Below are 22822 nucleotides of genomic sequence, written 5' to 3'. Positions count from 1 at the left end.
TTGAGAAATACATAGGCAACAGGGGAAGATAAAGACTCTCGGGACTTGGAGTACGTCAGGAGTTACTCCCAGGTTTTTGTCTTAAGCAACTGGGTGGACCTTGACAGCATTTGCTGAGACGGGCCAGCCTGAGAAGCAAGAGAGAGAAATTGAGGTGGTTCCTGTAATCACCTGCAGGGTATGTGATGGGGGCACTGGGAAAGGAGAAGGAACAGGAGAGGAATTGGTGAGAGACAACATGTAAAGAATAAAAGTACACAGAGCTTGTACTCGGCGAGAAAGAGCAGCTGGGATATTTCCCATCTCTCCGGCGGCCAGATGCAACCTCAGCTCTCAAATCCGCAGAGGAATTTTCCACCAAGCTAAAGGCCAGGCGGAATTCCAAGAATTATATACATTGCCGTGTAATTAAGGATGGGAAGGTTTTCCTCTCAGACACTGAACAATGTGGACAGTGTTACAGAGATGTCTGTTTAAAATCACATTTGTCTAAACGGCCATCTGTTTCACAAATTGTTCCTGGATTCGGTCCCCCACAATTTTCATTCAAATTTTGAGAGCTGACAACATTTAATTTCATAATCTGCAGCTTTCGTGTCTTTACAAGTTTTTAGCATAGCGTCTGGCACATAATAAGGGCTCCATGGAATTACTGCGAAATCATATTTCCTGACATAGCAAAGGAACAGAAAATTTCACATTACCTAATTTGTACTCTCGTTTTTAAAAATAGAGATGTATTATAATTATATGAATTAAATTTATAAATGTACACATTGCATAAAAATTATATATTCTGTAATTTGCATATTAAATATAAAAAGATACTATATATAAAGATGTGCTGGGCATGGTGGCTCATGCCCAGCACTTTTGGAGGCTGAGGAGGGTGGATCAGTTAAGCCCTGGAGTCTGAGACCAGCCTGGGCAGCATAGCAAGACACCATCTCTACAAAAAAATACAAAAATTAGCCCGACGTGGGGGCAGTCACCTGTAGGGAGTCGGGAGGCTGAGGTGAGAGGATCACTGGAGCCTGGGAGGAAGAGGTTGCAGTGAGCCGTGATTGCACCACTCCAGCCTGGGTGACACAGTGAGGCCCTGTCTCAAACAAAAAAAAAATAAAGCTGTACTGATAAAATTATATAAAGATATATTTAAGTACATAATTAACTGTGCATCTATACTTTATATAAATGTATGCATATATGTGAACATTACGTTCTAATTATGAATATAATTTGCATTATCTATTCTATTTACGTCTCCCCAAGCACACGTCTGTATGGGTGTATGTGGACACACATCCATGAAGAGATTGGATGGGATGAACTCAGGAGTAAGTTAACTCTGTCCTGTGCACCCGATGAAGCAACAAATGCTCTATCAAAGGCATTGCATTTCACAAAAGCCCACAAGGCAGGCGTGATTCTAGTGTCCATTTCGCAGAGGAGGGTACCCAGGCGTGGAGAGACAAGTCACCCGGCAGTGAACACCCTGCGCCACAGTTCACACAGCAGGCACTCCTCTCCCCGCATCTCCGCCTCCAGACCCCGCGGTCTCCATCGCTGTCCTCACTCGGGACCTCATGCTGGCTCCTGGCTGGGATCGCAGACGCTGATGGCTCTAAAATGCGTGTCTGGGTTAGAGAATCCACCTGTCTCCCCTTAGCTGTCCACAGGGGTTGCCCAATTTAATAAATTAAAAATGCAGGTTGTCTGGTTAAATATGGATTTCAGATAAACAACAAGGCCGGGCGCGGTGGCTCAAACCTGTAATCCTAGCACTTTGGGAGGCCGAGGCGGGTGGATCACGAGGTCAAGAGATCGAGACCATCCTGGTCAACATGGTGAAACCCCGTCTCTACTAAAAATACAAAAAATTAGCTGGGCATGGTGGCACGTGCCTGTAATCCCAGCTACTCAGGAGGCTGAGGCAGGAGAATTGCCTGAACCCAGGAGGCGGAGGTTGCGGTGAGCCGAGATCGCGCCATTGCACTCCAGCCTGGGTAACATGAGTGAAACTCCGTCTCAAAAAAAAAAAAGGGAGGGGAGCACTACACACTTGGGTCTGTCGGGGGGGAAACAGGGGAGGGGAGGGTCAGTGGGGGGTGGGGAGTTGGGGAGAAATAGCTTGGGGAGAAATGCCAGATGTAGGTGATGGGGAGGAAGGCAGCAAATCACACTGCCACATGTGTACCTATGCAACAATTCTGCATGTTCTTCACATGTACCCCAAAACCCCTAAAATGCAATAAAATAAATTAAAAAAAAAAAAGAATCAACTTTTATTTTAGAACTGACTTAGATTTGGAGAAAAGTTGCAAACATAGAAAGTTTTCCTTGTTCCTGCACCCGGCTTCCCCTGTTAGTAGCGTCTTACATGAGTATGATTTGTCTCAATACTAATGAACTGGCCGGGCGAGCTGGCTCACGCCTGTAAGCCCAGCGCTTTGGGAGGCCGAGTCGGGCGGATCACGAGGTCAGGAGTTCGAGACCAGCCTGTCCAGTATGGTGAAACCCCGTCTCTACTAAAAAATACAAAATTTAGCCAGCCTGGTAGCCCACACCTGTAATCCCAACTACTCAGGAGGCTGAGGAAGAATAGCTTGAACCTGGGAGGAGGAGGTTGCAGTGATCCGAGATTGCACCACTGCACTCCAGCCTGGGCGACAAAGCGAGACTCCATCTTAAAAAAAAAATGTAAAAATTAAAATAAATTTAAAATTGCTGAATGTGGCAGCTCATGCCTATAATCCCAGCATTTTGGGAGGCAGAGGTGGGCAGATCGCTTGAGCCCAGGAGTTCAAGACCAGCCTGGGCATCATGGCGAAAACCCTTCTCTACAAAACATACAAAAATTAGCTGGGTGTGGTGGTGGGGGGCCTGCAGTCCCAGCTACTGGGGAGGCTGAGGTAGGAGGACTGCTCGAGCTGGGAGGGCTGCAGTGAGCCAAGATGGTGCCGTTGCACTCCAGCCTGAGCCGCAGAGTGACAGCCTGTCTCAATAGAAAAACAAATAAATGATAAACACATGAAGCGCCTCATGGCAGGGGCACACACCCGGGTTTGGGGTGGAGCCAGCCTGTAAACCCAAATCTGGGACCCCGGGCTCTTGGTTGCTGCTGCACTGACTGCCATGAAGGTAAAATAAAACTGACACAGGGGAGGGGAGGGGAATGTGCTCTCCTGCCTCCCTCCCAAGCTCAGCTGCGGAGAAAAATGGTTTGAAATAAACCTGGAGCCCCAGCGCTCTGCAGGGTCGGATCCCAGGAACGCCTCCCAGAGCCGCTGCAGCCACGTTCTCGCGGCGCCACCTGCTGGCCACAGGCCGTCATTGCCGCTGGACGTCGCCCAGGCCCGGCGAGATGCCACCTCCTCTGAGGAGCCTTCCAGGATCACCCCGGGGGCGGGAGCCGCACCGGGCTTGCGCTCCACGCCTCGCTGTCTGTCCCTCGGAGCACTGACCACGATCACAGATCAGCTCGCCCCCTGTGTTTCCTGCTGGGCCGGGTGCACCATGATCGGCAAGCAGGAGTCAAGGCTGAGGTTGTATGAATGAGGACGTTGTAGCCCTGGCTCCCTCTCCATCACCCTGCTGGGCGCCCCTCGATCGTGGCGGCGGTGTGCCCCTGGCTTTCCCTTTTTTAAATTTATTTATTTATTATTTTTAAGATGGGGTTTCACCATGATGGCCAGGCTGGTCTTGAACTCCTGACCTCAGGTGATCCACCCACCTCGGCCTCCCAAAGTGTTAGGATTACAGGCGTGAGCCACCGCACCCGGCCCCCTTTTTTAAATTTAAATCTGACCAGGCGCCGTGGCTGAGGCCTGTAATCTCAGCACTTTGGGAGGCTGAGGCGGGTGGATCACTTGTGGTCAGGAGTTTGAGACCAGCCTGTCCAACATGGGGAAACCCCGTCTCTACTAAAAATACAAAAATCAGCCATGTGTGGTGGTGAGTATCTGTAATCCCAGCTACTGGGAGGCTGAGGCAGGAGAATGGCTTGAACCTGGGAGGCAGAGGCTGCGGTGAGCTGAGATCTCCAGCCTGCGAGACAGAGTGAGACTCAATCTCAAAAAATAAAAAAAGTTTAAAAAGTTTAAATCTGAGACGTGAGTACGATTCAGTAAAATTTAAAGGTCAATGTCTACAGGAGCTGCGGATGGCACAAGGGCTCCAGCTGGGGCTCGAGTACTGGGGCTTATTGGTCAGGCCCTTAACGGGACCTACGGCCCCATCCTTGTTAAATCTTTTGAGTGTCTTCCTTGTCTACCAGGGTCTGGCACCTCAGGTGGATGAGAGGGATGATGGATAGGGAGGAAGAGGGAAGAGGAAGGTGAAGAAGAGGGAGGAGGGAGTTGGGCAGCCTGAACGGAGGACCCTCCCCTTCCCATCTAAAAGGGCTCCCTGGAGGTCCCTTGGCTCATGCCTGTCTTCCTGGCTGTCCCAATGGCTCACGCCCTGTGTCACACCCTGCCTCACACCCTGTCACGCCCAGCTCACACTCTGGCACACACCTACCATTCTGGCTGTCCCAGTGGTTCACGCCTGTCATCCCAGCATTTTGGGACGTCAAGGCAGGCAGATCACCTGAGTTCAGGAATTCAAGACCAGCCTGGCCAACGTAATGGCAGGAGAATCATTTGAGCCCAGGAGTTCAAGACCAGCCAGGGCAACATAGTGAGACACCACCCCCCCCCACACACACACACACAGACACAAATCTCTACAAAAAGCTAAAAACTTAACTGGGTGTAGTGACACTGGGTATCGTGGTCCCAGCTACTCAGGAAGCTGAGCTGGGAGGGTTGTTTAAGCCCAGGAGATCCAGACTGCAGTGAGCTGTCTCCAGCCTGGGTGGCAGAGCAAGATTCTCTCAAAAAAGAAAAGAAAAAAGAGAGAAAGAGAATGGAAGAATAAAAAAAAAAAGGAAAACAAAGAAAATGATATTTCATAGTATGTGCAAAATCTGTGAAATCCAAATCTCCATTTCCACAAATAAAGCTGTGTTGGCGCATGGCCATTCCTTCGCCGACATTACCTGTGGCAGCTTTGTGTTACATCAGCAGAGCTGAGTAGACTGTGTGGCCTGCAGAGTCTCAAATATTTGCTATTCTGGGCCAGGCGTAGTGGCTCACACCTGTAATCCCAGCACTTTGGGAGGCCAAGGTGGGCAAATCACCAGAGGTTAGGAGTTCTATCCCAGGGAGACAATATACTGAAACCCTGTCTCTACTAAAAATAGGAAAAAAAAAAAAAAAAAAAAGCTGGGTGTCTGGGCAGGTGACTGTAATTTCAGCTATTCAGGAGACTGAGGCAGGAGAATTGCTTGAACCTGGGAGGAGGAGGTTGCAATTAGCCGAGATCACACCACTGCACTCCACCCTGGGCAACGGCAGACTCCATCTCAAAAATAAATAAATAAATAAATAAAAACAGAAGAAGCTAGACTTGAATTCGGAGCAGAGCCAGCGTCCTGTTGCACTGCTTGTGGGCTCACCAGTGCCCTCTTCTTCCACTGTTGCTCTAAATCAGTGCTGGCTACCCAGCCCTGGCACCCTCTGCATTTGGGGTTGGAGGATTCTTTGCTGTGGGGGTCTGTGCTGTGCATTGCAGGGCATTGAATGTCATCTCTGGCTTCACCGTCTAGAGGCCAGGAGCAGCCCCTCGCCCAGTGGTGACCATGAAAACTGCCTCCAGACATTGCCAGACGTCCACTGGTCGGGGCAGAACCACCTCTGGTTGAGACCCCTTCCACCACCCTGCTCTAAATAATCATGATATCCCCCGCTATGCAGAGAAATACTGAAGTCACGGACACAGGGAGGTGAGTTTAAAATCCCAGCATGACATCCGCATTTTACTGAGCCATGAATGTCCCTGTAATTGATGAGACACTCACTGCCTTCCGGAAGACACACCTGCCTCCTTCCACTATCTTATTATCTGCCTTACCTGAGTGAGCTTCAGTCTCTGTAGCAGTTGCTACCTGCTGCCACTAGGTGGTGGGAGAAGACAAATAATAAAGTAGTTTGGGGCCTTTTTTTGTTGGGGTTTTTTTGTTTTGTTTTGTTTTGTTTTTTTGAGACAAAGTCTCACTGTGTCACTCAGCCTGGAGGGGAGTAGTGCGATCTTGGGTCACTGCAATCTCTGCCTCCCTCGTTCAAGTGAGTCTCCTGCCTCAGCCTCCTGTTAATTTTATTTTATGATTTTTGGTTTTTTTTGTAGAGACAGAGGTTCACCATGTTCAAGGCCAGGCTGGTCTCGAACTCCTGACCTCAGCTGATTTCCCCCACCCTCACCCCATCACCGAGCTAGGCCTCCCAAAGTGCTAGGATTCTGGGCGTGAACCACGGCACTGGGCTTTTCAGTTTTTAGATCTTTATTTATTGTAACATTGACAAGCAGGCCGAGCGCAATGGCTCACGCCTGTAATCCCAGCACTTTGGGAGGCCGAGACGGACAGATCACGAGGTCAGAGGATCGAGACCATCCTGGCCAACACGGTGAAACCCCGTCTCTACTAAAAATAAAAAAATTAGCTGGGCGTAATGACAGATGCCTGTCATCCCAGCTACTTAGGAGGCTGAGGCAGGACAATCGCTTGAACCTGGGTGGTGGAGGTTACAGTGAGCTGAGAATCTCCAGCCAGGGTGACATAGTGAGACTCCATGTCAAAAAAAAAAAAGTTTAATTCTGAGACATGCATATCATTCTATAAAATTTAAACGTCAATCTCTACGAGAGCTGCGTGGCACCAATGGCTCTCAGCTGGGGCTCATGTACCATTGGTCAGGGCCTTATCAGGATTGGCTACAGCCCCACCCTTGTTAAATCTATTAAGTATCTTGTCTACCAGGGTCTGGCACCTCGGGTGGATGAATGGAGGATGGGGAACGAGGAGACAGATGGAAGAGGGAGGGGAAGGAGAGGGAGGAAGAGGGAGTTGGGCAGCCTGAACAGAGGACCCTCCCCATCCCATCTAAAGGGGCTCCCTGGCCGGGCACCATGGTTCACACCTGTCACCCCAGCACTTTGGGAGGCCGAGGTGCGCGGATCAAGAGGTCAAAAGATCAAGACCATCCTGGCCAACCTGGAGAAACCTCTTCTCTACTAAAATTACAAAAATTAGCCACGAGTGGTGGTGGGTTCCTGTAATCCCAGCTACTCAGGAGGCTGAGGCAGACGAATCGCTTGAACCCAGGAGGCGGAGGTTACAGTGAGCCGAGATCACCCCACTGCACTCCAGTCAGGGTGATAGAGCAAGACTCAGTCTCCAAAAAATAAAAAATTCATAAAATAAGAATAAATAAAGGAGCTCCCTGCTCTTCTCCAACCTGTTGCTGTCACATAGGAACGTGGGTCACAAACCCCAGAAATCTGGGCTCCTTGAAGTGAAATCTTCCACATTTTATGTTTAAGAAGGTCATGTCTTTATTCTTTCCTAAACACCATGCTGACCAATGGTCTTCGGTGGATAAGTGTCCCCAGGCTTCAGGCTGCTCCCCTTTGGAGCCTGTGGTGTAAACGGAACAGCTTTAAGTCCCTCTCCCCACCCTACAGAGGAATTTAGCGTCTCAGGTTCCCTGGCAGAACTTTTCTGTTTTTCTTTCTCTTTATCCAACACTTCCATGTGCCTTCCTGAAAGCCAACTGCAGAGCTAGAGCAGAGTTTGCCAAACCCAAATATGGACCAGCACTTATCTCTGAAGGAACTTCAAGCTGAGCATGGATTTTATGTGTTCAAGTTATTGAAAATAAATCAGGCCAGGCACACTGGCTCACACCTGTAATCCTAAATCTTTGGGAGGTCAAGGCAGGAGAATCAATTGAGCCCAGGAGTTCAAGACCAGCCTGGGCAACACAGTGAGACACCCACCCCCCAATTTCTACAAAAAGTAAAAAACTTAACTGGGTGTGGTGGCACTGGGTGTGGTGGTCCCAGCTACTCAGGAAGCTGAGCTGGGAGGGTTGTTTAAGCCCAGGAGATCCAGGCTGCAGTGAGCTATGATTGCACCACTGTCTCCAGCCTGGGTGGCAGAGCAAGACTGTCTCAAAAAAGAAAGAAAAAAAAAAAAAAAGAGAGAGAGAGAAAGAGAACAGAATAAAAAGAAGGGAAACAGAGAAAATAAAAGAAAATGAGGCTGGGCGTGGTGGCTCACGCCTGTAATCCAAGCACTTTGGAGGCCAAGGCTGGCGGATCACCTGAGGTTGGGAGTTCAAGACCAGCCTGACCAACACGGTGATACCCCATCTTAAAAATAAATAAATAAAATAAAAAATAAAATAAGAAAATGATATTTCATAGTATGTGCAAATTCTATGAAATCCAAATCTCCGTTTCCACAAATAAAGCTGTGTTGGCGCATGGCCATCCCTTCGCTGACATTGCTTGTGGCTGCTTTGTGTTACATCAGCAGAGGTGAGTAGACTGTGTGGCCCGCAGAGCCTCAAATGTTTGCTATTCAGAGCCAGGCGTGGTGGCTCACACCTGTAATCCCAGCACTTTGGGAGGCCAAGGAGGGCGGATCACCAGAGGTCAGGAGTTTGAGACTAGCCCAGCCAACATGCTGAAACCCTGTCTCTACTAAAGATACAAAAAAAAAAATTAGCTGTATGTGGGGGCAGGTGCCTGTACTTTCAGCTACTCAGGAGGCTGAGGCAGGAGAATTACTTGAACCTGGGAGGAGGAGGTTGCAATTAGCTGAGATCACACCTCTGCACTCCAGCCTGGGCAACAGAGTGAGACTCCGTCTCAAAAAGAAAAAAAAAATTGCTATTCTGACCTTTTCTTGGGGGCATTTACAGACAATATTTACCCACCCTTCTAGGTACTTTGCATCCATTAACTTATTTTATCCTCACAGAGCATCTATGATAAAGACGATGCTATTATCCCATTTCAAAGGTGAGAAAAGTGAGAACAAAAGGTGAAGTCCATGGAGACCCAGCTCTGTGAGGCAGGGCTGGGGTTTAGTCTCAGGAAGCCTGTGCCTACATTTTAGTGGGTTAACTGCTACACGAGGCTGCCTCTCTAAGCATTTTCACACTTGTGTTTCTCCCATACTATTTTCTACCACATATTGGCTTCCTTGAATAGGAGGGTCACACCGAATCCCACTGTCTCTACAACGGTGACGTCATGTAATGTTGACTCCTTTAGCTTTACTAAACTCAGGTTCTAACCTTGGCCACAGGTTCCCCTTCTGCCAAGCTGTTGGCTAAATCAAACCATGTTCTTTTATCCCCAGCCTGCTCCTGCTTTCATGGCCCTTGTTTTCTTCTTAAAAATTAATTATTTTTAGGCCGGGCACAGTGGCTCACACTCCCAATCACAGCGCTTTGGGAGACTGAGGCAGGCAGATCACCTGAGGTCAGTTCAAGACCAGACTGGCCAATGTGGTGAAACCCCGTCCCTACTAAAATACAAAAATTAGCCAGGCGTGGTGATGCATGCCTATAATCCCAGCTACTCAGGAGGCTGAGGCAGGAGAATCATTTGAACCCGGGAGCCAGAGGTTGCAGCAAGCTGAGATCATGCCATTGATTGCACTCCAGTCTGGGCGACAGAGCGAGACTCCATCTCAATAAATAATTTTTAATAATTTTTAATTTATTGTGCAAAACATGATGTTTTCAAATATGCATCATGTTCCTTGCGTTTTGTTTTTCTAGAGTCTTGCTTTGTAACCCAGGCTGGAGTGCAGTGGAATAATCACAGCTCACTGCAGCCTCAATCTTCTGGGCTCAGGCAGTCCTTCCACCTCAGCTCGTAAGTAGCTGGAACTACAGGTGTGCACCAGCACACCTGGCTAATTTTTTGAAAAATTTGTTTAGAGACAGGGTCTTGCTGTGTTGCCCAGGCTGGTCTCAAGCACCTGGGCTCCAGCAATCCTCCTGCCTTGGCCTCCCAAAGTGTTGGGATTAATTACAGCTGTGAGCCACCACGCCCAGCCTGTGTTCCTTGTTTTCAACAGAAGAACCTTGGGGCAGACTCCACACCTATTACCGGTGAGTTAGTTCTGTTCCTCAAGGAGCAGCACCATTCGGAAATAAAAAAGAAAAACATGAGAACTTGTTCTCTGAGATGTTGCTTCAATGCCTCCTGGTTTATACATTCAGTCGAGTTGGGGATAGGGGCTTGAATTTGCTCTACAGAAAAAAATTCTTTAGAAACATAACTTTAGGTTCTTCATTAAGAGCCTAAAAAACTTTTTTTGGCTGGACGCGGTGGCTAATGCCTGTAATCCCAGCACTTTGGGAGGCCAAGGTGGGTGGATCACCTGAGGTCAGGAGTTCAAGACCAGCCTGGCCAACATGCTGAAAACCCCCATCTCTACTAAAAAATACAAAAACTTAGCTGGGCATGGTGGTGGGAATCTGTAGTCCCAATTACTCAGAAGGCTGAGGCAGGAGAACTGCTTGAACCCGGGAGGCAGAGGTTGCAGTGAGCCAAGATCGCACCACTGCACTCCACCTTGGGCAACAGGAGACTCCATCTCAAATAAAAAAAAAAAAAGAAGAAGCTGGACTTGAATTCCGAGCACAGCCGGTGTCCTGTAGGAGTGCTTGTGAGCTCACCAGTGCCCTCTCCTTTCACTGTTGCTCTAAATCAGGGCTGGCTACCCACCCCTGGCACTCTCTGCATTTGGGGTTGGAGGATTCTTTACTGTGGGGGTCTGTGCTGTGCATTGTAGGGCACTGAATGGCATCTCTGGCTTCACCATCTAGAGGCCAGGAGCAGCCCTTTGCCTAGTGGTGACCATCAAAACTGCCTCCAGACATTGCCAGAGGTCCACTGGGTCAGGGCAGAACCACCTCTGGTTGAGACGCCTTCCACTACCCTGCTCTAAATAATCATGATTTCCCCAATTTTTACAAACGTTTGTGTCACAACACCTGTACCACTTCCTTAACATCTTGGCAGATACACATCCGGTTTTTTTTTTTAACCAAAAGAAAAAATCAATTTATTTGGTAAAAATTATACATGCTTATGAAAATAATTACACATTCCAGCAAAGTGACAAAGATGAAAGTAATCACTGCAGATCCTAGTTCCCAGAAGTCACTCTCTTTCACAGTAGGCAAATAATAAAATCCCAGGTATTTTTCTATGCAAATATACAGAAAGCTGGATAGACAAATAGATAATACATGTAAATTCTTCGGTTAGAATGTGGCCCAGGAAAATATGAACTTCATGAGGTCAGGGATTTTTGTTGGCTAGATGTACCTCTACATCTCCCCTACCTAAAGTTTCTCAGCCTAGGCACTGCTAACATTGGGCTGGATAACTCTCTCTGTAGAGGGTGAGGAGTAGCTGGAGAGGGTCCCATCCACTGCACTGTAGGATGCTGAGTAGCATCCTTGGCCTCTACCCTGGCAGAAGCATCCTGCAGGTTGTGACAACCAAAACTGTCTCCGGACATTGCCAATTGTTCCCTAAGGGGCAAAACTGTAACCAAGTGAAAACTACTAACCTAGAAAAGTGAGCGTGCAACACACAATAAATGATTGCTGAATGTATTACACAGCTGGAAAATGATGTAGGGGCAAGTTAGAAAGTAATACAAATGCAGGGCGCAGTGGCTCACGCCTGTAATCCCAGCACTTTGGAGGCTGAGGCGGACAGATCACCTGAGGTTGGGAGTTCAAGACCAGCCTGGCTAACATGGTGAAACCCTGTCTCCACTAAAACTACAAAAATTAGCCAGGTGTGGTGGCAGGTACCTGTAATCCCAGCTACTAGGGAGGCTGAAACAGGAGAATTGCTTGAACCTGGGAGGTGGAGGTTGCAGTGAGTCAAGATCCTGCCATTGCACTCCAGCCTGGGCAACAAGAGCAAAACTCCATCTCAAAAAAAAAAAAAAAAAAAAAAAGGTAATGCAAACTCATCTGGTTTTTGGTCATTTCCTGCACCTCCTGAGAAAGGGAATAGGGCTGAGGAGCAGATCCTGGGAAGGAGAAACCAATATGAGAATCCTGATTGGCTCTATGACCTACCCAGTAATGTAGCCCTAAATCTTTGCCTTAGCTGAATGGGGCCACACTGCAGTCTTGCAAAGGGCAGAGGGGACCTTACTGAGGCAGGGACAACCTTGCCTACAGGTGACTCAGGTAAATCCCACAAGTTCAGCCACAGAAAACAAGCATGGCCATGTGCAAAGACTTCCATGAGGCCACTTGTCACAGGGTTGTTTTAATCCAAGCGACATCTACACCAGAAACCTGTGAAGGAAATTATGGCATATTTGTATAACTTCAGTGTCAAGAAGCCAGTGGTATTTTGCAAATAATGCAAGGTCTGTGGAACCCAAATTAAGCTGGGTGTCTTCCATTAGTGAACAAACACCTTGGAGGTTTGAGGGAATCCAAAGACAAGGTTCTAGGCATTTTAAACATGTTAACTCACGTATTGGGTGAATTCTCACAACTTGGGTACAGAGAGCTTAATCAACTTGCCCGTGTCACGCAGCACGGAAGTGCTGGAGGCAGGTCTCGAACCCACACAGCCTTGCTGCATGTTAGTGGAATGAATGCAGGCCTCGGGCACACAACCATCTGGCTGAAACTCCAGGAGCAGCCATGGGCCTCGTCCCAGTGCAGTCTCCTTATGTGCACAAATGGGGTGCTCCTTGAGACAGGAATAATAAAGGGGTCGCAGGAGACCAGAAAATTCCAGGCAACCGTTTCACATGACTAGCAAAGCAAACCATTAAAATAGCTGCCTAAGATAGGGGCAGATAAGACCCTGAAAACCAGGGTGTGGGCCAAGCTGGGTAAAGCGAACTGGACCAGACGTGGTGCTGGATTTGACCCGTTTCACCTAGGACCTCGTTATGTGCTCATAAACATACTAAGTCACACACCCACTGTGACAGCTCTGGGAACACCCACATTTAGTATAATGATGGGTGGCACCACAGTACCAAGAAATGTGTACCTTTTTCCAAGAACCTTCCTGAATATTCCACCCCTGGATTAAATGTATAAAGGTAGCAGCCCCCAAAACCTGGGCGTCATGCTCTTTGGTATGACTGCACTTTTCTTTATCCCGTGTGAACGTTCCCTTCGCCATACATCTACATACTTCGTTCTGCTTCCATGAATTCCTTCTCACACCAGTGTCAAGAGCCTGTACACCCGGCCGGGTCGAGGTCTCCCAGCATCTTGGGACCTCCCCAGGCACAGGGGCGTGAGCGTCCAGCCTGGAGACCTGACTCTCGCAGCGGGCTCAGGCCTCAGGGCGAGAGATGGAAGCTGGCAGGATGCAATCGCCACTGTGCGCGCCCCCAGGCCCCAGCCAGCCTTGTCCCTTCGCGCAGGGGAACAGGGCCACAAGTGACTGTGCCTGGGCATCACTGGCCCAGGCGCCATGCGGCCCTCCGCGTGCCCAGAGCGACCCCCACCCCCAAACTACCCCCGGAGATGACGTCACCTGTGAGGCCCCGCGGCGAGCCCTCCTAAAGCTCCGCTGGGAAACCGTCCGCTTCCCCAAGACTCGTACTCGTCGCCATGTTTCAGTTTCCCTGTAGGATTCCTGGGTGGCTGAGGCAAATACGCGTCAAAGCCTGAGACTTTTAAGTCCCTTCCGCGCCCTTTTTTCTGTCTCTGCTACCTGGAGGGTGACCTTTTTGTTTGTTTTTTGGTGTTTCCGTTGTTTGGAGACTGAATCTCGCTCTGTCGCCCGGGCTGGAGTGCGATGGCGTTTTCTCAGCTCACTGCAACCTCCACCTCCCGGGTTCAAGCGACCCTCCCGCCTCAGCCTCCCCAGTAGCTGGGATTTCAGGTGCGCACCACCACGCCCACATAGTTTTTGTATTTTTAGTAGAGATGGGGTTTCACCCTGTTGGCCAGGCTGGTCTCGAACTCCCGACCTCAGGTGACCTGCCCACCTCGGCCTCCCAAAGTGCTGGCCTGACCGGTGCGAGCCACCGCCTGGCCGGGATGGCGGTGATTCACAATTCCTGGCATGGATTCTGGCACCTGTCCGCCTGCCCACACTCCACCTCGTTTGAGACTGAACGGGGTAGCGGGGTGAACCTGCCCCTGGACTGGTTCTCTCTGAACCCCAACTCTTGCCTTTAAGCCCCACCCGCTCTAGGCCAGCGACTCCCGTTAGACCGCCGCGCACCGAGCGCTCCAGCCGGGGAGGCCCACGCCCGGCACTGCGCAGGCGCAGCGTGTGGCTCCGAGAAGAACCCGGAAGAACCGTGGATTGTGGCACCGGAAGGGGCGGGTCTGATCGCAGATTTCCACAGCAGGGGAGCCGGAAGTCCAAGGAACTGTACCTCCATCATGACTGCTCTGGTTACGTAAACACATCCAAACAGAAAATGCTGGCCGGGCTCATGCCTGTAATCCCAGCACTTTGGGAGGCCGAGGCGGGAGGATCGCTTGCACCCAGGAGTTGGAGACCAGCCTGGGCAACATAGTGAGACCCTCCCCCACCAATCTACAAAAAATTACAAAGTTAGCTGGGCGTGGTGGCCAGCGCCTGTAGTGTCAGTCGGGAGGCGGAGGTTGGAGGATGACTCGAGCCAGGGGTCGAGGCTGCAGTGGTCTATGATCACACCACTGCGCTCCAGGCAACAGAGCGAAACCCTGTCTCAAAAAGTATATAAAAGAAAAAAGGGCTGGGCACGGTGGCTCACGCCTGTAATCCCAGCACTTTGGGAGGCCAAGGCGGGCGGATCACCTGAGGTCAGAAGTTCGAGACCAGCTTGGCCAATATGGCGAAACCCCGTCTTTACTAAAAATTAGCTGGGCATGATGGTGGGTACCTGTAATCCCAGCTACTTGGGAGGCTGAGGCAGGATAATCACTTGAACCTGGGAGGCGTAGGTTGCAGTGAGCCGAGATCACGGCATTCCACTCCAACCTGGGCGACAGAGGGAGACTCCCTCTCAAAAAAAAAAATGCACTGAATAGAAAAATAAAAATAGTGCACACTGGTCAACAAGGGTACAACATAAAATGATCTTTTTGAAACTATCCACATTTGTTACACAAGTTACATATGTTGAAAATGTAGGAGATATATATATATATATTATATATATACTTATATAACAAAAAGCACAGTTACTACAAGGAAAACAGGTAAACATTAATTGGAGTAAAAGTATGTCATTTTATATAAGGGACTTGAACATCTGTCTGAGCATGGTGGTTCACACCTGTAATTCTTTAGGAGGTTCACACCTGCACTTTAGGAGGCAGAGACGGGTGGATTACTAGAGGTCAGGAATTCAAGACCAGCTTGGCCAACATGGTGAAACCCCATCGCTACTAAAAATACAAAAATCACCTAGATGTTGCAGCATGTGCTTGTGATCTTAGAAACTAGGAAAACCAACCTTCCTCCAAAGCCCTATATGTTAATTCAATCTATGAGAAAACCTCGAGTGTTAATGGGATCATCTCTAAATGCAGCCCTAAAATCGCCCCTCCCTAATTACGCAGATTAGATTAATATATCTAATAATATAATAATGGGGGGCGGTGCTGAGGCAGGAGAGGAGAATTGCTTGAACCCAGGAGGCAGAGGTTGCAGTGAGCCAAGATAGCGCCACTGCACTCCAGCTTGGGAGAAAGAGTGAGACTCCGCCTCTAAATAAATAAATATATATATATATACATATACATATATAAAAATAAATAAGAGACTTAAGCATCTGTGGCTTTTGTTATCTATGGGGAATTCTGGAAATAATCCCTCATGAATACTAAGGGACAAATTATATTAATTAGATACAGTATATATAATATAATAACAGATATACAATAATATAATACAGAGTGTATTGTGTAATTCTGAGCTGGATCCTCTACCAGAAAAAATGTTCTCTACAGGATATTATTGGTATATTGTGAAATTGAATTTCGAGTGGATAAAATAAAAATACTATATTTATGCTAAATTTCCTAAATTCAATAACTCTATTGTGGTTATAGTAGAGAACATCAATGTTCCTAGGAAATGGACACTGAAGGATTAAAGAGCAAAGAAACAAGGTGTGGTGGAGGTGGAAGGATCCCTTGAGTTCAGGAGTTTGAGACCAGCATGGAGAACATAGTGAGACCATGCCTCTAGAAAACAATATTAAAAAATAGCCAGGCATTGTGGTGCAAACCTGTAGATCCAGCTAATTGAGAGGCTGAGGTGGGGGGATGACTTGACCCTGGAAGACTGAGGCTGCAGTGAGTTATGACTACACCACTGCACCCCAGCTTAGGAGACAGAGCAAGACCTTGTCTCAAGAAAAAGGAACAAGAGCCGCGAGCAGTGATTTGCCCATAGGGTGAGGCAGTTGGATCACTTAGGTCAGGAGTTCGAGACCAGCCTGGCCAATGTGGAAAAACACCTTTTCTACTAAAAATAGAAAAGAATTAGCGAGGTGTCTCTGTAATCCCAGCTACCTGGGAGGCTGAAGCAGGAGAATCACTTGAATCCAGGAGGTGGAGGTTGCAGTGAGCCAAAATCCCAACACTGCACTTCAGCCTGGGTAACAGAGTAAGGCTCTCTCAAAAAGAGAAAAAAAAAAAGAACAAGATATTTGCAACCACTCTCTGTTGGGATATACGTTGGTTTGGGATATACGTAAAGAGAGAGAAGGGTGGGCAGTTGGCTCATTCCTGTAATACTAACCCTGGTAGACTGAGGTGGAAGGATTGCTTGAGCCCACAGTAGGAGACCAGCTTGGGCTAAAAATACAAAAATTAGATGGGTGTGGTGGCACATGCCTGTATTCCCAGCTACTTGGGAGGCTGAGGCTGGAGAATCGCCTGAACTTGGGAGGCGGAAGTTGCAGTGAGCCAAGATTGCCCCCCTGCACTCCAGCCTGGATGACAGAGCAAGACTCTGTCTCAAAAAATAACATAAAATAAAATAAATAGATAAAACATTAAAAGAGGGAGAAAGTAGACAGATGTGGCAAAATATACACAATTGGTGAATTTGGGTCAAGGAAATATGAGGGTTATTTCTACTAATCTTGCAATTCTTAGGTATATTTGCAATGATTTCTAAATAAAAGTTTTAAATTTATAAATCGAATCAAAGGAAAATAGGTCTACTGGCTAGCCTTTTCTATACAAATATTTTAAACTCTCATACAGAGATAAGTTAATCAAGAAAGGTGTGTACTGGAAAAACCCACGATATGGGTGGAGCCACCTGGGTATAAAAGGTCAGAACATCATAATCACCGTCAGACTCAACTTTCAGAATTCTCATCCAGGCACTATGGAGTCAAATCCCGGTACTTTGGAAGGCTAGGCTGGAGGATCACTCAAGGCCAAGAGTTTGGGACCACCCTGGACAACATAGCAAGATCCCATTTCTTAATAAAGAGTTAACCAATCTCACCCAAAACAGCTCTCCAAACTGTAAGTTTCATTCAGAGTTTGCTTGTTTAGGTGATGGGATGTGTGTGTATGTGTGTACATGTGTTGGAAGCAGTGTTTGTCTATACCTAATGCCCTAAAGATATTGTCTGATACTAGATAAAGGAAATTTCATCTTCTGCCCTTTATGAGGCTGAATTGTAAATTAGAAAATCCTGATTCTGGGTTTTTGTTTTGAGGCATAGTTTTCTGTTTTCTGTGACATTGGATATTGGCATTTTCAGAAAAGAACATGCATTCAAAACGAAAATGATGAAGACTGTCTTTTGAACTCAACTCAGGGAAAAGCGATGATCTCTAATTTTTGTGATTCCTCCTTGTATTAAATTTAAGGTCCAGTGAGGGTGAAGTTTCCCTAAAGAGGCACAAATTTATCAGCAGCCACAGGATGAAATGGAGGGGCTTTTCTTCACACTCTAGATATTATATTAGGATCTCTCAGGAAATTGAGGACACATTAATTATTTTTATGGAAGATTTTCTGTTTCCCACATGGTTTGCTGGGTTCAGCATAATTCATGCCCTATATTGAAGAAATGTGGGCACCCATCAATAGCAGTCATTTCTGATTACACATCCCTTTTTCTTTAACTGGGCAACTCTGAAAGTCCCTTAATGTGTTAATAATATATTTGGACTTCAGTTTTCTTACTATGTTAAATGTAATAAAATTGAATATCATGTGGTCACTTGCAGAATTAAATTATATTGAGGCATGTAAATCATATAGAGTGTGTAGTACAACAAACAACAAACCTGTAATAAAAGTCACTAAACTTCCTTTCCTCCCATGATGGAGCCTTAATTTTCTCCAGATAAGACATCCTTGTAGTTTAATATATTCTTAGAATTAGCAATAAGAATATGATGTTGACAATCATGATAATTGCTTATGTGCAGACATGATTTTGAGCCATTTTAGCCCAATGACTTATCCTAACCTGAGAAGTAGCTATCATTATTGCCGTCCCATTTTCACTTATGTGAAACTAAGACTCGGGAGGATTATAAAAGCAGTAAGTGGTGAAGCCAGGCTTCAGATCCTGGAAGTCGGAATGTACAGCGTGTGATTTTGATGCATCCTCTCTATATTGCCTCTCTGTAACAAGAAACAAACAAAGATGCCTAAAGTTCTAGGTGAGCAAAGTCAGAACTAGTCTTTAAGTTGTAGACCCAAATAAAGTATAGGGTTTCTCAAGCAATAAATATTGTTAGAAAGTCTGATTGTGGCAGAGTTCCAAGAAAACCAATGAATGGGAGGGCAATTGATATATTAATCTAATCTGCATAATTAGGGAGGGGCACTTTTAGGATTGCATTTAGAGATAATCCCATTAACACTCGAGATTTTCTCACAGATTGAATTAACATATACGGCTTTGAAGGAAGGTTGGTTTTCCTAGTTTCTAAGATACAATGCAATAAATTAACATGAAAGATGGTTGGGACTCTGTGCAGGCTTTTAAAATAAAGTTCAGTTTCAGGACTGACCCTTTTGTTTTTTTTCTAGTAACTGCCTTGGCAGTGAGGGCTCTGCCTGCACTGTGACCATGGACAGCTCTCCAAAGCTTAAACTTCCGTGAATTGACTCAAGTTTCTTCGGAAAGAACTGTGAGTAAGCAAACTGTTGGTTTCACTGGGATTTCGCTGCTTTTCCTGAAACTGGAATGTAGGAAGGAAGTAGGCATCCCTGACTGCCTGGAGAGAAATGGGCAAATGAGTCAGGGGAGGGAGCAAATGAAGAGAGATACTTTCTATTCTTCCTGAAACCTGTTTTGTCTTTTGAGATGTCTTTTCCTTCAAGTTTCTTTTTCACTCTTCGTATTTCCCTTTCTCTCTCTCTCTCCCCTCCTCAATTTTTTGTTAATTATCTAGCACAACAGCTCACCATCTTACTTCCTTTCCTTACTACCTGTATTTTTCTCGCTGCCCCCCGCCCCACCCCAACAGAGTTTGCTGGGTCACCCAGGCTGGAGTGCAGTGGTGAGATCTCAGCTCACTGCAACCTCTGCCTCCTGGGTTCAAGCCATTCTCCTGCTTCAGCCTCCCGAGTAGCTGGAACTGCAGGCACCGGGCACCATGCCCAGCTAATTTTTGTATTTTTAGTGGAGACGGGGTTTCACTGTGTTGACCAGACTGGCCTCGAACTCCTGACCTCAGGTGGTCTACCTGCCTTGGCCTCCCAAAGTGCTGGGCTTACAGGCATGAGCCACCACTCCCAGCCAATTTTCTTTTTTAATTTTAACTTCTGGAATACATGTGCAGAACATGTAGGTTTGTTACATAGGTATACATGTGCCATAGTGGTTTGCTGCACCTGTCAACCCGTCATCTAGGTTTTAAGCCCCGTAGGCATTAGGTATTTGTCCTAATGCTCTCCCTCTCCTTCCCCCACTCACTAACAGGCCCAAGTCTGTGATGTTCCCCTCCCTGTGTCCATGTGTTCTCAGATCACTGCAACTTCCGCCTCCCAGGTTCAAGCAGTTCTCATGCCTCAGCCTCCCAAGTAGCTGGGATTACAGGCATGAGCCACGACACCCAGCTAAGTTTTGTATTTTAAGTAGAGACAGGGTTTCAGCATGTTGGCTGGGCTGGTCTTGAACCCCTGACCTCAAGTGATCGCCTGCCTTGGCTTCCCAAAATGTTAGGATTACAGGTGTGAGCCACCATGCCTGGACAGAATTTCTTTACTTCTGCCTTAATTTTGCTATTTACCCAGTAGTCATTCAGGAGCAGGTTGTTCAGTTTCCACGTAGTTGTGTAGTTTTGAGAGAGTTTCTTAATCCTGAGTTCTTTCTATTTATTTATTTATTGTTTTTAGAGATGGGGTTTCACTATGTTGGCCAGGCTGGTCTCAAACTCCTGACCTCCAGTGATCTGCCCACCTCGGCCCCCCAAAGTGCTGGGATTACAGGCGTAAACCACCGAGCCCGGCCCAATCCTGAGTTCTAATTTGATTGCACTGTGATCTGAGATACTGTTTGTTATGACTTATGTTCTTTTGCATTTGCTGAGGAGTGTTTTACTTCCAATTATGTGGTCAATTTTAGAATAAGTGCTAGGTGGTGCTGAGAAGAATGTATATTCCATTGGTTTGGGGTGGATAATTCTGTAGATGTCTATTAGGTCCACTTGGTCCAGAGCTGAGTTCAAGTCCTGAATATCCTTGTCAATTTTCTGTCTCAGTGACTGTCTAATATTGACAGTGAGGTGTTAAAGTCTCCCACTGTTATTGTGTGGGAGTCTAAGTCTCTTTGTAGGTGTTTAAGAACTTGTTTTATGAATCTGGGTTCTCCTGTATTGGGTGCATATATATTTAGGATAGTAAGCTCTTCTTGTTGTATTGATCCTTTACCATTATATAATGCCCTTCTTTGTCATTTTTTTATCTTTGTTGGTTTAAAGTCTGTTTTATCAGAGACTAGGATTACAACCCCTTCCTTTTTTTGCTTTCCGTTTGCCTGGTAAACATTTCTCCATCCCTTTATTTTGAGCCTATGTGTGTCTTTGCACATAGGTGGGTCATCTGAATACAGCACACCTATGGGTCTTGACTCTTTATCCAATTTGCCATTCTGTATCTTTTAATTGGGGCATTTAGCCCATTTACATTTAAGGTTAATATCGTTATATGTGAATTCGATCCTGCCATTATGATACTAACTGGTTATTTTTCACATTAGCTGATGCAGTTTCTTCATAGTGTCATCGGTCTTTATATTTTGGTGTGTTTTTGCAGTGGCTGGTACCAGTTTTTCCTTTCTATATTTAGTGCTTCCTTTAGGAGCTCTTGTAAGGTAGGCCCAGTGGTGACCAAATCCCTAAGTATTTGCTTGTCTGTAAAGGATTTTATTTATTCTTTGCTTATGAAGCTTAATTGGCTGGATATGAAATTCTGGGTTGTAAATTATTTTCTTTAAGAATGTTGAATATTGGCCCCCACTCTCTTCTGGCCTGTAGGGTTTCTGCAGAGAGAGACGCTGTTAGTCTGATGGATTTCCCTTTGTAGGTAACCTGACCTTTCTCTCTGGCTGCCCTTAACATTTTTAACTTCGTTTCAACCTTGGAGAATCTGACAATTATGTGTCTTGGGATTGCTCTTCTCGAGGAGTATCTTAGTGTCGTTCTCTGTATTTCCTGAATTTGAATGTTGGCTTGTTTTGCTAGGTTGGGGAAGTTCTCCTGGATAACACCTTGAAGTGCGTTTTCCAGCTGGGTTCCATGCTCCCTGTCACTCTCAGGTACTCCATCAAACGTAGGTTTGGTCTTTTCACATAGTCCCATATTTCCTGGAGGCTTTGTTCATTCCTTTTCGGTATTTTTTCCTAATCTTGTTTTCACACCTTATTTCAGTAAGTTGATCCTCAATCTCTGATATCCTTTACTCTGTTTGATCAGTTTGGCTATTGATACTTGTGTATGCTTCACAAAGTTCTTGTGCTGTGTTTTTCAGCTCCATCAGGTCATTTATGTTCCTCTCTAAACTGCTCATTCTAGTTAGCAGTTCCTGTAACTTTTTGTCAAGGTTCCAAGGTTCCTTGCATTGGGTTAGAACATGCTCCTCTAGCTCAGAGGAGTTTGTTATTATCTACCTTCTGAAGCCTACTTGTGTAAATTTGTCAAACTCACATTCTCTGTCCAGTGTTGTGCCCTGGAGAGGAGTTACAATCATCTGGAGAAGAGACATTCTGTGTTTTGGAATTTTCAGCATTTTTGTGCTGGTTTTTCCTCGTCTTTGTGGATTTATCTAACTTGGATCTTTGAGGCTGATGACCTTTGGATGGGGTTTGTGTTGGATGGGAGTCTTTTTTGTTTGTTGGTGTTGATGCTGTTGCTTTCTGCTTGTTGGTTATTTTTCTTTTCTTTTTTTTTTTTTTTTTTTTTTTGAGACGGGTTTTCACTCATGTTACCCAGGCTGGAGTGCAATGGCGCGATCTTGGCTCACCGCAACCTCCGCCTCCTGGGTTCAGGCAATTCTCCTCCTCAGCCTCCTGAGTAGCTGGGATTACAGGCACGAGCCACCATGCCCAGCTGATTTTTTGTATTTTTTTTTTTTTAGTAGAGACGGGGTTTCACCATGTTGACCAGGATGGTCTCGATCTCTTGACCTCGTGATCCACCCACCTCGGCCTCCCAAAGTGCTGGGATTACAGGCTTGAGCCACCGCGCCCGGCCTGTTAGTTATTTTTCTAACAGTCAGACCCTTCTTCTGCAGGTCTACTGCAATTTGCTAGAGGTATACTCCAGTCCCTGTGTCCTATCACCAGTGGAGTTCACAGAACAGCAAAGGTTGCCTCCTGCTTCTTCCTCTGGAAGCTTCATCCCAGAGGGGCACCAGCCTGATGCCAGCCAGAGCACACCTGTATGAGGTGTCAGTGAACCCCTCCCAGTCAGGAGGCATGGGGGTGAGA

This window comes from Sapajus apella, unplaced genomic scaffold, assembly GCF_009761245.1.
Source record: "Sapajus apella isolate SASKATOON/1434 unplaced genomic scaffold, GSC_monkey_1.0 scaffold135, whole genome shotgun sequence".
Taxonomy (NCBI): Eukaryota; Metazoa; Chordata; class Mammalia; order Primates; family Cebidae; genus Sapajus; species Sapajus apella.
This window is presented reverse-complemented; position numbering follows the sequence as displayed.